This window comes from Athene cunicularia (genome assembly GCF_003259725.1).
Source record: "Athene cunicularia isolate RWA chromosome Z unlocalized genomic scaffold, athCun1 chrZ_part2, whole genome shotgun sequence".
Lineage (NCBI taxonomy): Eukaryota > Metazoa > Chordata > Aves > Strigiformes > Strigidae > Athene > Athene cunicularia.
Genome location: NW_020799143.1, coordinates 22,091,779 through 22,108,663, shown reverse-complemented (window position 1 = coordinate 22,108,663; position 16,885 = coordinate 22,091,779). Strand labels below are relative to the sequence as shown.

General features: G+C 35.8%; 1 protein-coding gene across 1 annotated transcript in view; it reads left to right on the top strand.

The window, feature by feature from the left end:
• Nucleotides 1-16,885, top strand: part of CNTLN (centlein) — a 182,562-nt gene that overhangs the window by 89,281 nt on the left and 76,396 nt on the right. The gene's annotated exons all lie outside the window — the stretch shown is intronic.

Below are 16,885 nucleotides of genomic sequence, written 5' to 3'. Positions count from 1 at the left end.
CCCCCCCCCAATCAGTGACAAGTTATAAGTTTGCTAGCACTAACAGAAACTGTATTCCATGATCTAGGGATTGTGTTAATTAATGTGGCTCTCATCTGTTGGAGGTGTCGCTCTTCATTAGCCTGTATTTTACACACTGCCGTGCTTCATTTTTGGAATGAGGTGGTGAGGGGATAACCTAGCCAGCCATCCTTGTTTGATCTCTGTGATACATACGCAATGCAGAATGCCTCAGCTCTCTTGGTTCCCTGCCCTGTCCTGCTAATCCCAGCTGAGCTCATTATGGTGTAGCCTTGCTGCTACTCCTGGAGCCAGAGCTGTCCAAGCTAATTACTGGTAGCAGCAGAGCTGCCTGTTAAGGGTCTGGTGTGGATCTGCTAACATGGTCCTTGGTAGTGACCTGCAAAAAGCACGAGGGAGTTGCTCTCTTTCTTGCTGTGCACAGCCTGTCCTTTGGGTTTAGCGCTGATCCCTTCACACAGCTCTTTTAGCTGTAGTAAGTGTAAAACTTGGTGAAGGAAACTCTTACTTTAGAAAACTTTGATCTCATAATTCATAGGCTATTATACTCAGCCAGGCAAAGTAAGAAAATGTCCTTTTATACTAGACGAAAGGAACTTAGTATGGTATAATTAGCCCTTTGCTAGTATTTAACACTTTCTGTAAGTCAATTTTTTTTTATAACAATCAAGACACCTTAGAAACTTTTATTCAGAGTTTGTTTTTGTCAACATTAAAGAAAATGTATTTTCCCAATGGGTCACAATGTAAACCAATTTTGTGGAGATACCACAAAGGTTGCTATCACAGAATTTAAAGCAGCAAATTATTTTGCAATGTGTAAGTCCATAAGCTGTGTTAGTATATTACATACAATATTGCCAGTAGCTGTGTTACATGGGGTAATCTTATATATGCCTGTTATTGTCACTTCACTGTCACATCTTTGTTTGCTGTTTTGAAACTGTCACAACAAATTATCACATATACTTCTTTATTTTGATTTTTTGTGTAGGAAAGAGCACTTTCTTGCCGTACATGTAATTGTAGTTGTAATTCTCCTTTCATCACTAATCAACAAATGCACCACAGGCAACAGTAGTAGGAGAAATAACATCAGTTCTTTTCACACACAGCCATGAAAGAGATACTGCTTATGTATTGTACACACCATAAAGATTGGTACAGTTAGACCGTTTTTCTAGAGCTCCTGTGCAGTCACGTTTATGGGGAACTCTTTTATGCCTGATAATTTGCAGATCAGTGGCTGTGATTAGATTGTGGTGAAATGGCATGAGCAAACAGTTGAGCTCTTCGTAATACAGAAATTTTAAGTCAAAATGAGTTTTTAAAATTCTGCATGATACTTAGTAAGAAGCCAGTGCACCATTGTGATCATTAAGGTGAACTTGTGTGGGTTTAGGTGCTTCTAGTTCTTATGGGGAATGTAGCTTATTGTTAGTTGAAGTACGGAAGAAATGAATACATAACTCCTGTGGTTTTTATATCTGCCTTCAGCGTCTGTCTCTAATAATGTCTTGTCTTTAATTTGTTGAAGCAAGTCAGCATTTCAAGATCTGAGCTACTTTGTCAGTCAATACTAAATTTAGTGTACTTTTTAGATCTGTGGCTAGGGCTTCTTTGTATTGCATATATTCTTTCTTAAGCTCTGTGGATAAAGAACATCAGCTACAGAGTTGTACCAATTACTTATGTGTGATTTTACAAGCAGTGTAAGTAAATCAGGTTAGTCCATAGTTTTTGTGGATGCATTTAATTTGATAGACCCTACTGATTGCTGGCTTAAGTTGATTTAGAACATGCATAAGCCAAATCCAGCACAGTTTTGCTTAAAAAAGGGTTTCTGTGTAGGGATTTTGTTTTGGTTTAAGTCTGGCTTAACTTTTAAATATGTGTAATTTCTGTCTCTGACTAGGCCAGAGAGTGAATGTTAGGAAAACAGGATTATTTGGGTTTTGTTTGTTTTAAGGAAGATTTTCTTTCCCTCCCTCTCCTCCCTCCTGTCCTTTCTTTCCGGGGGTAGAACAATGATATGTCTTTAACTTGCACATACGTTGCTCTGAAAATAGATGGATAATAAATAAAGTATAGGGTAAAACCAAGGAAAGCCCCCTGTTGCATATCCCAGACTCCAAAACGCAGCCATTACCAGTATTACCACCCTGTAAATAATCGGTTTATAAGTTATTAAATCTGGTTTTAAGTCAGGAAAAATTGAAGTGTCTTAGGAAGTCACTTGTTATGGTGGTGCTTAGTTCCAAATCCTGTTGAAGTTGTTGGAAAGACTTTGTTGCAGCCACTACAGTCTGTCAGGTCCTTTCCTTTAGAAAGTTTTCTTTCCATAGTCAAAGATTGCTTTGACTGTCATATAAGCTATTAAACACTATGCACCTTTCAAGCTGGACGCCAAGACACAAACAAATAGGGTTTTGGACTTAAAAGTAAGCACCTTTTTAAAAAAATATTTTAAGTTTTCTGTTTTCATGAAGTTCAGAATGCCTAATGTCAGAGTTGCCTTTCTGGAAAATGTTGATGCAGAATAAATGACATTGTTACTACCGTTTTTTAACTTTTTTATTAGTAAAGAAAAGTATGTGCATGTTTTATTTCTTTGCAATTAATAATGAAATACATTTCAGAGCCATGGGCTGTATCCTCTCCACAGTTAATGATGTATAAATTTGAACCATTTGTGCATGTAAAAGAAAGTATCTCTAGCTTGTTACAATCCCATACTAAATTAGTAAAATACAATAATCAATAAACTGTGATTATTCTCTCTGTGTTCAATACTTTATGCATGTATTTCTCTTGAATTTCCTAACATTGCCCTGGAAGGAAGAGGATTTTTTTGCTATTAATATGATTTATTTTATACTTAAGTGTATTACAGAATAATTATTCTGTGACTTTATAGAACCTGTTTCTAGTAATACTTTTTCCTGACTTTGTTATTAAGCATCCTCCCCCATTATTTACTCTTTCACAAAGAATATCAGGTTATATTCCACTATGTATTTGATGTGGATTGAAAGCTGCATTTTTAGTTTTATGAGTTATAAAATCTCATTTTTAAAATTCTGTATTATTGAAACAAAATAAACAAACAAAAAGGTACAAAATTTAAGTTCACATTGAGATATGAATGAGTAGCTAAGAAAACAGTCTAACTTTTAGGCCTTCACAACTCATTGTATGAGTAATCCTGTATCAGTTACCAGCTAAACTCACACCAAAATTGGAGAGTTACAAACAGGAACAAAAAGAAATAGTTGAAATAAATTCCCTAAGTATTCTCTGAAGTGTTTTTTAATGCTAATGGCTAAGTGAAAACAATTCCACAGCTCTGCTAGGATATCTCATTTTGGTCTTCTCATGTAGGTCATTTTCCCTATGAAGTATGCAATACCTGTTACTCTGAAGTAATTTGCTGTTAAGTAGCATGCTATTGCAGGCTACAGAAGCAAGTATTGTATTGATGTTCATGTTCTGTGTTAAGAAAAACATGGGATTTCATCACTTTTTGTCCCCCTTAAACAAACAGAAAAACATACTAGTACTGAAACAGTAAACAGATGGGGAGGATTAGCTTGTCTAAAATACAGTATTTCTATTTTAGCTGCCTGAAAGTCTGATGAAGACTTGTGAGAGATTCAGTAGTATTAAAAATTAGAAATTTCTTTTATTCAGCTGTGCATCACCAGTGCTTTCAGATTCAGCGTTTTGCAGCTGCATAAAACATAGAATATCTTCAATGAAAACAGGCATATCGTTTTACAGCTAGATACATTTTTATAGCTATTTATATGAACATACACACAGATATATATAAATCTAGCATAGTTCTCAAGTTTTTAGATAGATTATTTTTAATCTTGGCTATTAAGTGCCAGACGTTGTCTTACTTTCTATAGAATTGTATTGACAGATACGTCCTTTGACACTTTCTTCCTACATTAGTTAGATTCATCTTTGTATGTGTATCATTTGGGTTTTGCTGAAATTCAGGGTAAATGAATATGTAGCACGTACAATTGAACTGCTACTTGATTACAAGGTAGCTAATTTAAACTACCTTGGCATTTCCATATTAAATTTTTGTTTGCTGGAGTATAAGGATACCCCGCCTCTTTGGCCTTTATGTACAGACTTTGAAAACGTATAGTTGACCATAAACTACTGTAAAATCTTTCACATCTTTTATTCTGGATTAATTTCTAAGAAATCTTGTAACTGATACCAGCAACACAGAATTATTTGACCTCATACATTCTTTGACATAAGACATTATGACATAAGTCATTACCTTCAAAGGTAACAGGAAATTGGTTGTCCATATGGTATGCCCGTATGCAGCTAGTGATAAGGAGGAAATGTTTATTAAGTGGAAGAGATAGCATTCAAAGAACCTTTAGTAGTCATTCTTTCCTCTGAGTACCTGGGTAGCTGTGCACATCCTCCATGTAGGAAATTTTCACAAGGCACTGTGTCAGCTAACAGAAACAAATATATTGCTGTCTACCAGTGAGTGTGATCTTTCAAGGATGATGAGCTTAATGATCTTTAGTTGTTACACTTGTTCCTAGAACTTTTCTTACCTATGTCCACCAAATCTTGTAATTTCCTGCATCCTAGCTAACAAACAAATCTAGGGGTTTGGTATAGTTTTTTAAATCATCTGTTGAGGTTTTTCCTTTGTTCTTCTATATTTAATTAGACTTTTCTTGTCTGCAGGTATTGGTTCAAAACCCCAGTCGTATTATCAAATGTCCATAGGCGGTCTGTAGTACTTCAGTGCCTTCTCATATATGACAAGACTGTGTCATACTGAAAACATGCTGTCATATCATTAAACATTCTTCCATAATACATAAGCAGAGAAAGACAGAATTAAAGTTGGATTAATGATAAAATTTGGGCATTGTCAGGGACAAGAATAGCAGAGAGATGTTGGGTAGGGACTAAGTTAGCTTCCCTTTGTGTTGCTTGCACAGAAGTGTTGCCTGCTGTGCTGTTGGATCAGTGATTTCTGTAGATCATCTGAGTGTTATAGAAATGAAATATTGTATGGTTAGTAAGCACACTGCCTGTGAGAGTTCTGTCTTTTTCCTAGCTCTATTGCCTAGACAAAAGTTCCTCAGCATTTAGTTAGAAATATCTGATTTATCAGCCTACAGATAGATATATATAAAAGTAAAGTACTAAGTGTGTCTTCTTAAACGGTACTGAATGTTCATAGTAAGAAGCCTATGAACCCACAATCTATAACACCAAAGTACATCAAAGCTAGTAAAATAAGCTGTCAGGCTGCTATGTTAGAGTAATGAGGGGCTAATGAATATGTTTCTCTCCCAATACCTATGGAGTTCCTGAGAATTCTGGTAAGGGCAGCACTGCTCAGTGCTTTCCAGCAACAGCTGAATTTAGTATATAATGATGGTTTTGCTATTTGCTTGACATGGTACTGATTTTGGAAAGGAAATGGCATATTTTCAAGTTTAGGTTTATCTCAGCTTTGTTAATAGCATATAGAACTTCAAGAACTGAATTTTGCAAAGAAGCAGAGACATTATGTTTCTTCAAAGACTGCAAATAATATTTTACAATGAAAAGTATTAAGCAATGTTTATGTATTTTTTGCCTATCTCTTAAACTCTTTTCTAAAAGTGTACAGTTCTGGAATTCCAGAAACTCAGATGTGTACCTTTATTGTGGATCAGCATGATCTGTGATGAACCACTTGGCTCTCTTGCTGCATAAGGCAGAATATGCATATACATAAAATTTAACCTATCTTAATGCTTTTGGATCTTTTTCTGATTTGTAAAGAATTCAGAATGTGTGCACCAAGAAGTATTAGTGGTTTTGCTTTTTTCAAACACAGTCACATGAGAATAAACATGGAATCTTCTGAATTTTCCTAAAACTCAAATATTTCAGTGTAAGAAATAATTTAAGAAATGGATTTGCATTCTTACTTGGTGTAACTGGAAACCAACTCTATAGTAAAACAGGCGGTAGGTAATAGAAGCTTTGGTGTGTTGTTCATCTGAGGTTTACGTAACAGTTCAAAGCACTAATGTAACAATAAAACTCTTGATATTCATGCAGTGGAGTCCTCACCCTATTTGCTTTCAGAGTTACATAGATCAGTTTGATACCCCGGTCATGGCCTTGCAGATTGAATTCTTTCTGAACTAAATATAGGTAAATACTGTTTACGAGGCGGTGCTGATGGTCTTGTTATAAAGGAATGCAAAAATTCAAATTAAAATAATGAGCTTAACTCACACAATGTAACTTTTTTTTACAAAAAGTGTATAAAAATCAGCTGGATTTTGTGCTGCAGTAAAGCAAGTAAGATTATTAAACGGTAGATAACATTTTAGACATGGGCTTCTGCCATCCTTTCGGAAGCTAAAGGTTATGCTGCATGTTGAAACTATTGTAGTCACTAGTCACTGGTGCATCTTTGGGTTTTGAGTGACTATTCATTTGAAATGTATCTTAAAACTTGTTCTTGACAACTATGACACCATTCACACTTTTGTTTTGTGAACAGACATTGGATTGGTATGGGGGGAGTTGCTTTTATTCTTTTTCGCTCCTGAATGTGGGTTGTAAATCAGAGAGACTTTACTTAGCACCAACAGATATCGCTTCCTGCAATTTTCATCCATCCTATAAGTGACTGAATTGGGAAACAAGGATGATAAAGATGTATTTCTGGGAAGTGAATAGACAAAACAAGATAGATGACTCAATGACTCTGTATAGTCAAATATTCCATTTCCTTGGTTAATTAAGCCTAGAAGTTTCTTTGTGTAAACTGTAAGTTTACAATTTTCTTCTTGTAAAGAAATTCCAGTAAATCATTCTGAATAGTTTGAATGTTCACAAAATGTAAGTAATGCTAGTACTTTTTGCTTTACTTTTCTTTTGGCAGCGTTATCCCCAGACATATGTAATGGTTTTTGCTCTCTCACACAGTCTAGATCAAACACCTGCTTCCAGGTTTACTCTCATCTCCCAAGGCTGTCAGTTGACACAAATATACAGACCCATGAAAAGAGCTTATTTTGCCCTTACTGCAGGCAAATGTTCTTGAATCATAATGCTGTAGGAACAAAGTGAAGAATTTCTGTCACAGTAGTATTTCACATGTAGAAGTTGGATAAAGTTTCTGCCTAGATTGGTTTTGATGACTCTAAACAATTTTTTTAGTAGTATAAAATGAAAATCGGTGTTTGTGTTATGACATAGGAGGCTCCCCATTCTAATTTATGGCAGCTTCTTCCTATATTTTCTCTTTGGGCTTTTTACAGAAGTATGCTAATGTTCATGTAACTTCTACTCTGGTTTTACAAAGTACAATTTCTACCCTTTTGAAGACTCATGAATACAAAATACAAATCAGTTTTGCTTACCTACAACGCCTTTCTACATTGATCTGCTGTCTTTCTTCTCAAGCTCCTCTCTTTTCTGAGGAGAAGAAAACAGAGCTGCTTCTGCTGTCCCATTTTCCTTGCAAGTATTGTTAGGCTATTAGGCTTAAGAAGTATTGTTAGGCTATTAGGCTTAAGAAGAAATTCCCTGGCACTGTTTTGCCCCACTGTCTTTAAAACTTATCTTTTTTTGGTTACTCTAATAAGCCAAGATTTTTTTAAGTCCCTTTTTAAGGACCCTCATAAAGAGTATGCAAAGCTTGCTTAACAGTCTTTATCTGTCTGATTTTCTTATTAATTTGACTTTCCAGTCTTTAACAGTCTTCCATGGCTCTGGAGGAAAACATTTGAAAAGGTAGTAGTTAACCTCTTGGACTCAGAGGAAGGCTTCTCTGACTGTAGCAGCTCCTGGACTAGCCCCCTGATATCTGTCCACACCAGCAGAAATATACATTAGGAGATTGTGGTTGATTCTGCTTATTTCTCGAAAGAGTCATCCTGCTGCAGTCTTACAACATGTAATCCTCAGTAAGGAGTCAGCTTCCTCAGTAGGTTATTTTTTCTTATGTATTCAGTTCTATTAGAAATTAGATTCTCTGCTTGGTTTTATTTTCCAGATAAAATTCCCCAGGACAAATGGAAAAAAGTCTTATTGTTTCGGTATTTATTTTAGACTGCCATGAGCCTGCTCTTTTAATTCCTTTTATCTGTATGCAGAGGAGTGTAGGAGTCTCCAGCTGGCCCTACCTGTGAATGCTGAAAGCTGCTGATGAGCAATGGCTGACTTATGGATATATATTACTCAGGAGATGGTGTTTGCTAGAGGACTAACTGGAGTCCTCTGGCAATGGGTTAACCTTGGGTCGATAAGTCTTGAGAGAAGGAGCCCTTAAAACTGATAAGTGAAGAAAATAAGTTTATGCTATAGTTCTGTCTGCCTTTCTTAATTACCTTTTCTTTAATGCATTGATACTCAAGTACACATGTGTATATGTACCTAAGACTGGGAGCTGTGTGAGGGCTCATGATGATATCTTTAGAACTGCTGACAATTAAAAATGATGAGTACTAGGAAATTTTGTTCTAGCAAGAAGGTATATTTTGCAGAAGCCCTGCTTATACGCAGATGGTATGAGCATTTCGCCTATTCTAGTAACTTGATAAGTAAGCAACTGTTACAGAGAATTTCTTGCTGATGCCTAGCTATAATCTAAAAGAAATCAGAAGTAATTCCTTTGACAAAACTGATTCTATAGCACAGTTTTTATTATGCAACATCTTCCTATATTCCAAATGGGTGAGCATTACAAAAATAATCAAATAATGGAGGAGTAATCAAAAGAATTATATTGCCATAAAAGAGAATTCAGTCTATTGTGTGATACTGGAGGGAACAGATACTGTAATTGTGGGTCAAGGTCAGTACCTTTAAAAATGTATGCAATACCAGCATAAAGTCTAAGCTGGATAGATTTGATCTCGCTTGATTTCTTACCATCCTTGTTTTAATATTGCCAAGTGAGACTGTGACAATCATAGGTGGAGGATAGAAATGAAGCATTGGTACAGGAAACAGAATGCTGCATGCTTTCCTGCTCTGCTTGGTGCCTTTTATATATGTATGTTACAAACAAGAAGAATTACTTTCATGAAGTTATTGATAGTAAACAAAAAAACATTCTGAGGTTGTTCTCGGGATGTGAAAACAATGACATGATTCTTCTTCTCACCTGGAAGATATTGACAAGTCTTCCTGTCAATGTTGGAAGATACTGACTAGGAAGTGCCAGTAGATACCTGTTGATTTAGGGTGCTGGTTCCTATTAATTCAAGGACTCAATGTTTTTTTTCTTGTCTAGGAAGGACATGGAGGTTGTTCTCCAGCCATGTAATCTAGGGCATCTAGATGACTGTTGCTGGCTTGAACTGTTTCTTGTCAACAGAGTAAATTTTAAAAGTATTTTGGAGTAGGTTATATTGTCAGAAGGTCTTTTTGAGTTTTCACCTTAGTTAGGAACCAGTTAAGAAAATTCTTATTGTTGATAAAGAATTACTGAAGAAATAGAGTCAAATGCTACCATATATACTTACAAGCAGCATAACCTTTCTGTGCAGAAGGTTCAAGGCCATGAGGCAATTTCAGGTTGCAGACCTAAAGGTGAAAAGCAGTACAGCAGTTTAAAGGCTTTGTATGGCTTTAAGGCACTTTGCTCCCACCTCATTGGGCTATCATTTGAACTTAACAAAGCTGCTAGAAAATACATTTGAGTATAAATAGGAATTAGGCATTTTTTTCTGGAAGGAGTCATAAATGCTGGATTTTTTTTCAGTTCACTAGTTTTATTACTCTTTCAAGCATGTGGCAAAATCAGTCTTTTTTTCCTCCATCTTTAAGAAATGGTCTTGAGCAGAAAAGTTTGTGTGGGAGCTGAATATGTACTTTAAACAAGATGTTCAGTTAATCTTAATAGACATAGAATTAATTTATTTTTTCTTAAAATTAGAAATAAAAATCTTGTAAGTCACTCATAGTTATGTAACCTTCATTATCAGCAAATTCTGTAGGTGTAAATTCTTAGGGTATGTTTTTCACTTACACAATCTTCTTTAGGACTCTTGAACGTAAACTAACCAGGGCTGAAAAGACTTTCCCAGTGGCATCAGAAAAGAGAGTTTTTTGCCATGTTTTGAAAACATTTTATACATTTTGAGCTTAAAAAAAACAAACTGATTGAAATCAACCTGTGTAAAGTATGCATCCAGATACAGGCCAAGTGATAACTGCAGTTTCAACATTGCAAGCTTTTAAAAGGTTTCACTGTTAGCATTACCATTGCAGATAGGAGTTTAGACTTTGAGTTTAATGAAACTTAATAAAGTTTAACTGAATGGTTACTTTTTTTTTTTTTCATCTGTATTGCTGATAGCTATTCCTAGTAATGAATCTCCTTTGACTAAGGTTATTCATGTATACAGCTCGAAGATGTTTTATGCAAATTTTCAGAGGCAATTCGAGGGGTTTTTTACTGCTTTTAAAACATTGAAATTTAGTTAGGTTTTATTTCTATTTTTTTTGTTTTTAATCTATTTATTAATAGTTAAGAGCTTATTTACAGAATTCTGGAGTTTTAATACTCTGCTCCACATACAAATATAAACGATTGTGTAAGTTGTCAGAATACTTCACAGTATTTAATAAACATTTGCACAAAGGTCATGTCTGGTGTCTCTATTGTTTAAAATTATATCCTAGGACCTTCCCTTTTTAAAAGCTGAATTAAATAGTAGAATGAAAACACAGCATGAATGTGACAGACTGTAAAATTCAGTAGTAGCCTTTGACTTTGTCAAGAGAAAAGGTGCAAAGATGTGAATTTATCATGAGCTGTAAGTGGTCAATTTATACTCACACTCAGGTTTGTTTGTCTTTCCTCTTGACCTGCATATTTCCATTGTATTCAAATCCCTCAGTTTGTTCTTGAATTATGGTTCAAAGGTCTGTCTTCTCTGAGTCTACAGAGCAAACTCTTTTCCACATAAGTTTTTTGTTTTCCCATTATGATTTGCGCAGACTTTCTTTCGAGTTCTACATTGCTGTTATGTATTCAATTTGGAACTTCAATCTATTGTCTAAGTTAGGTTTTTCCATAGGCTTTTTTTTTTTTTTTTTTTTTTTTTTTTTTTTTTTGGCTCCTGGTGCATCAACCTTAGCTGCAGGCCTCCATAGTTTCTTGTTGTTCATTCTTTACTTGTTTTTTTGTTTGTTTTTTTTTGTTTTGTTTTGTTTTGGATTTTTTTGTTTGTTTTGTTGTTGTTGTTGTTGTTGATGTTGCATATGGTTCGCTTAGCAGCATTTCAGTACCTACCTACATACATCATATTTCTCCTTTTGTGCAGGGGTATCATCTCTAAATTAACTTCAGTTTCTAGCTCTTCCCAGTACAAATGAAGCTTAGAATCTGTGTAGTATAACATGCTTAGAAGGCTGAGGATCTTTAGTTGTGTAATAGACAGTGAGATCATGTTTATGAGATGCTGACTGAAAGAGCACACAAACTAAGATACAACCATAGAATTTAAAAATGTCAATTTAAAAGAGGCAGAAAATCAGTTTTCCTCAAAAAATGCTTATCTGTAAATTTCATATGCTATATATTTTATTTGCTTGCTGAAGCAAAAACATACATAGTATGAAAAAGAGGACTAGAAAGTACCCTGCTTGTCAACTGATATATTGTCATTTAGGAGACCTGTGAAAAGGTAAACCGAAAGATCTTCTGTGTTCTGTGTTACTGCTTTACAGAGCAGACACTTGACTGTTAGTAAATTTTTATAGAGTTCTTCCTCTCCTGCAGTTCCTAAGGACACTCATTGCTGAATTTCCCTACTAGGAAAAGAGTTGTGCTCAGATACTTATTCCACTCAATATTATAATCTGAAATAAAAAAGATAATTAACCCAATCTGCAGTGTAAATTAATAGGGTTTTTTACTTTGTTTAGTAACTACTGGATTTATCAGGAGAAAAATTATTTAATATCAGATACAACAATTTTAAAATACGCTGTTACTTTTTTATTTTATTTTTAAGCCAAGCTTGTAGTTGTACGTAATTGTAAAATGTGAAATTTGTGGAGCAGTACTAAAAAAAAAATTGCTAGTAGCACCATTAAATGGAGATTACCATAAGGCACTTAAAATATACATCATCCTCAAAATTGCCTACTCTTGAAACATCTTCAACTCCCAGCTTTTCTACTGTCAAAAAATGAGAGGAGGCAAATACTAATGTTCAAAGACTTCTTTTCAATATCCATGCCTCAAGACTACAATCAGCTAGAAACACTTTACACAGAAATCTTTCCACTGTAGAAATATCTTCAAAGATTCCATCTCTCAGCTTCAGTTTGTGTCTTGGTTCTTTTCAGATGACATAAACAAGATGCCCTTTGCTCAGCACTTGCTAAATCAAATGCAAGTTTTTCAGTGCACAGTGAAATCCCCCTTCACTTAGGATCAAAACATGATGCAGTTATTCTTTCTATTGTTTGATGTGTTAATTGAAACTGAATGATGCAAAACCCAATGCAGTAAATCCAGTGAACATATGCTTAAGATAATTACTACATATATTAGCTTCATCTGCTAAAATAGTGTTGGAAGTTCTTATTCACAGTATCTGAACTTTGACAGTGCTGTTCTGACTCTCTAGTTCCAGTAGGTTAGTATTATGCGTTACCACACACAGAGCTTATTTTTGATCCCTTTGAGTTGAAGGATTGCAGAGGCAATCCTTTCACCCTCGGTAAGTGAGGGAAGCATCTCATGCCACTAGAATCTGTGCAACTGGATCAGAGGTCTCTTCAAGTACCTAATCTGCTTCATAAAAGAGTTGAATGTGAATCATTTAACAGACTGTAGGAAGACTTAGTCTATTAAAGGCAATCCCACTTCGGGAGAAAAAGCACACACTTTTTTTTTATGTTCAGACCCACTTGAATTATTTTTTGGAGAGGCAAGGAGAGTTTCGTAAAGATAAATCAGCTCTTACTTATTAGATTGGCACATCTCTGTGGTGGGACACTGAGAAATAATAGTGTAAATGAAAGGCAGGAAAGTAAGTATCTCCCCCTACCCCTGCCTTTTGGCACTATGTTCTTTTAGGTTGAGTCATTTGTTTCAGTGTTGTGTTACGCTTTAGCAGTTTCTGTGACTTCTTCAGTTATCTTGAATTCCTTGGAGTCCCTTCTTGCTCCTTACAAAGTTCTTACGTGACCTTTCTTTGATACTTCTTCCAACTGATCATGTTCACTTGTTCTTGGGAAAAGTAGCAATCATACAGTCTCTGCAAAGTATGGCAAGAAGACCATATTACAACATTTCCTCCTTTTAGTTGAGCTGCACTCTTGTAATAAAATATACAGGCTACAGTACTTTTGTGGTGGATTTTAGAGAACTGAAACAGATGTGTATTTTTTGTTACAATGCATATACAGGTGCTTTTTTTTTTAACAAGCTCTAGCTAGAGTAGCATGTCAGAAGTATTCAAATGTGTCAGAGTACATTTTACTACTGAGTTGGGAACAAACAGAAAAGAATGAAGGGAGCTACTTGCTTCTATGTGTGGCTCTTCACATTGCAATTTTTTCTGGGTTTTGCCTTGTAATGTAAAAACATTTGTGAGTGATAGTAAAAAAACAAAACCTGAACTGCTCGCAGTCATGATAAAAAAACACAATTACTTGTACATTCCTTTTTCATCTTCTGATTTTGTATAATGAATATAATATGTATGAAGACTGCATATATTTTTTTCTCTTTTAGAACTATATTTGCCATAAAAATTCTGTAGCAAATAAACTTTGAAGGTTTTGTTATATTACGTTTCTTTTTCAGAAAAAAAAGATTGAATAGAAATCAGTATATAATCTGTTCCCAGATGAGTTGAATACTTAGAAATTTCCTCTGTGCTAACCATGTTGGCCTTGAGTGGCCCAGTCTTTGTATTCAAAATTTAACAAGTTTGTTAAGGTTATTAGGCTTCAGAGATTAGAAAGAATGAAAGAAACCAAGAAACCAACTAACAAACTAATTAGGATAGGATGAGAGTAACTAGTTCAAGAAGGGAGGCTATACCTGTGTAAGCTTCCCCAGATTGAAAAAAAAAAACCCACCTCAGGATGCGGGTAGCAGTCTCCCCAGTGGAATGCAATTTATTCCGTTTGGTTTAGTGTGACATGTATAGGTGTCTACATATAAGACATGTTTTATGTATGCTGCTGCAAAAAGCATAAATCTTGGGAAAGGAGAACATCCTGTTTGCTAGGCGAAATCTAGTCTCTTAGATGAGACCATGAATGAGATGCCACCTGCTGTCTAGCTGATGTGACAGTGTCCTCTTACACCAAGAATGCTCCTGCAGTAAATGGACTCTTTTTAAGTATAGGAGGAAGCAAATGTTGGTAGTGGGAGGTTACAAAAGATAAAGAAAGGAGTGTTAAAATACTGTCAACAGTAGTTGACTGGCATATTAAGCAACAGAATGACAAAATAATTTATAACTACTTCTCTGCTGGTAGCCCTAAAAATAAGATGTGGAAGTAGTTTTGACATTAGATGACAATCCTGACGTATTAGGCATCTCAGTGACCTGGAGGAAGGAGGGTAATATGTGAGGTACAGTGTTGCCTGGGTACTAGCTTTGCAGGAACGACACAGTAGAATTACCTGGTGAGAGAGTAGCGCTTTATGAAAAGGATTATTTAGGTGTAATATTGGACAGCTATTACAGAGAAAGGGAGCGCTGTGTAATGTTTTTGGATAGAAGTCCTATATTTTAATAATAAATAAGTAACAGTGACAGTGTAGTGCTGATCTTTTCAACAGGATGCTGAGAGTGGTACAGAAATGCAAATCAAGATTCAATGAGTTGTGAAGGACAGGCTGTAATCATGGAAGGTTACAACTATCCACATCATTGTCTTGCCAAGGCAAGATGTAGAGATATAAATTTTTGTGGAATAAGTAACTTTTCTAGAGCAATCAATCTTAGAAACCAAAAGGAAAAATCCTGTTCTGGATTTTGAGTGGTGTACAGAACTTAAGTTCAGGAAGTATTAGAGAGAAAGCCTCTCTGTAATAGTTATCTCAATACGATGAGAAACACAAAATTGTGCAGCTTGGAAGGAACCTCTGGAAGCTGTATTCTCCAGCCTGCTGCTCAAAGCAGTGGCAATTTTGGAAGGTGGCTTAAGATCTTGTCAAGTTGTGACAAAGGATGGAGGAGATGGAGACCAAGGATAGAGATTTCAGAAACTTTCTGGGCAACTGTTCCAGTGTTTGACCAGCTTAATGAGCAGTTTCTTTTTATATCTAGTTGGAATTTGATATATTTTAACTTGTGTTCATTGGCTCTTGTACCATCCACTGTACTCCTCTGGGAAAAGTCAAGCTCTTTTTTTTTTTTGATGCCGTTGTATTAGGTAGACACCAATAACATCTTCCCTTCTCCTAGTGCTGAATAAACCCAGGTCTTTCACCCTGTTACCGTAATTTGTGTGCTCAACCCCTGACTTTGTTGTTACTCGATCTAGCAGATCAGTGTCTTTCTTGGAGGAGCCCAAAACAAGACACAGCCACACATAAAGTCTCAGAAGTGCTGAATAGAATAAATTTTGTAAACCAACTGACTATACTCTTGTCTATACAACTGGCATGTTTTTATCCTTTGCCACAAAGGCATTTCACTATCTAATGTTCAACTTCTTACTCAGAAGGAACCCACTTCTGCAAAGCTGCTGTCTAAGCAGTTGGTCTCCTAGAACATCCTGTTATGAGGGGTTATTCTGACAGGAGTTTAACTTTGGGAAACTTCATGAAGTTCCCATCAGCCCGTTTTTTCTGCCAATGAGGTGTCTCTGAACAGTGGTCCAGCCCTCCAGTGACTGTCTCGGTTCCTCCGCTAAGTTTTATATCATCAGTGGACTTGCTGAGAGGCACTCTAACCCATCTTTGACATTGTTAATAAAGACATTAAACAGAACAGGCTTTGATATAGATCCCTGAGGGATGCTTTCAATTGTTAGCTGCCAGTTGGGCTCCACACTTTAAGCCTAACAGTCCAGCCAATTTTCAAGCCAACTTACCTACTTTTCCATTCAGATCTCAACTGTTTGTCAATAAGGAGGTGGGTGACCATCTCAAATGCCTTGCCAAATTCAAGGTATACACCGCTGCCTGCTCTCCCTTTATTCTTACAGCCATGTCATCTCTTTACAAAGACAGTCAGGTTAATAAAGCAAGATTTTTCGTTGGTAAATCCATGCTAGCTGTTTCAAATCACTTCGTGTCAATTAGGTGACTGGATAAGATTTCCAGGATGATTTGCTCTGTAACTTTCTTAGAATAAAAGGTGAGGCCTATATTTCCCCACATCTCATCCTATATGAAGATAGGTTCATGACAATGTTTCCCTCTTTTTTCTTTTTTTTTTTTAATTAGATTTAAATAATATCAGAAGAGAGTGGACCAAATCAATTGGGCTGAGGATATTGATATTCACTTTCCAGAAAGGGAACCATATAATCAAAAAACCTGCAACCCCCCAAACTCTAGAACAAGCAGTATGGAAAGCCTGTGAACAGTTAGAGACTGTTAAGAAAGGTACTGTAGTTGAAACCCATCTGAAATATGTGCTACAATTTAAAAAGTAAAATTTAAAAAAGCCCAAAACAACACCCACCCCAAAACAGTCTTTAAAAAGTGTTCTCTAAAGACTCAGTGGGGAAGCTTTTGTGGCCCTCAAAGAGAAAAGGTTAGAATTTAAAACTTAAGCTTGCATTGTTGAGAACAGGTATGCCAATAAACAGTGGCAGGACAAATGGAAGTGGAAAATTGAGAAGGCTAAAAAAGATTTTGAAG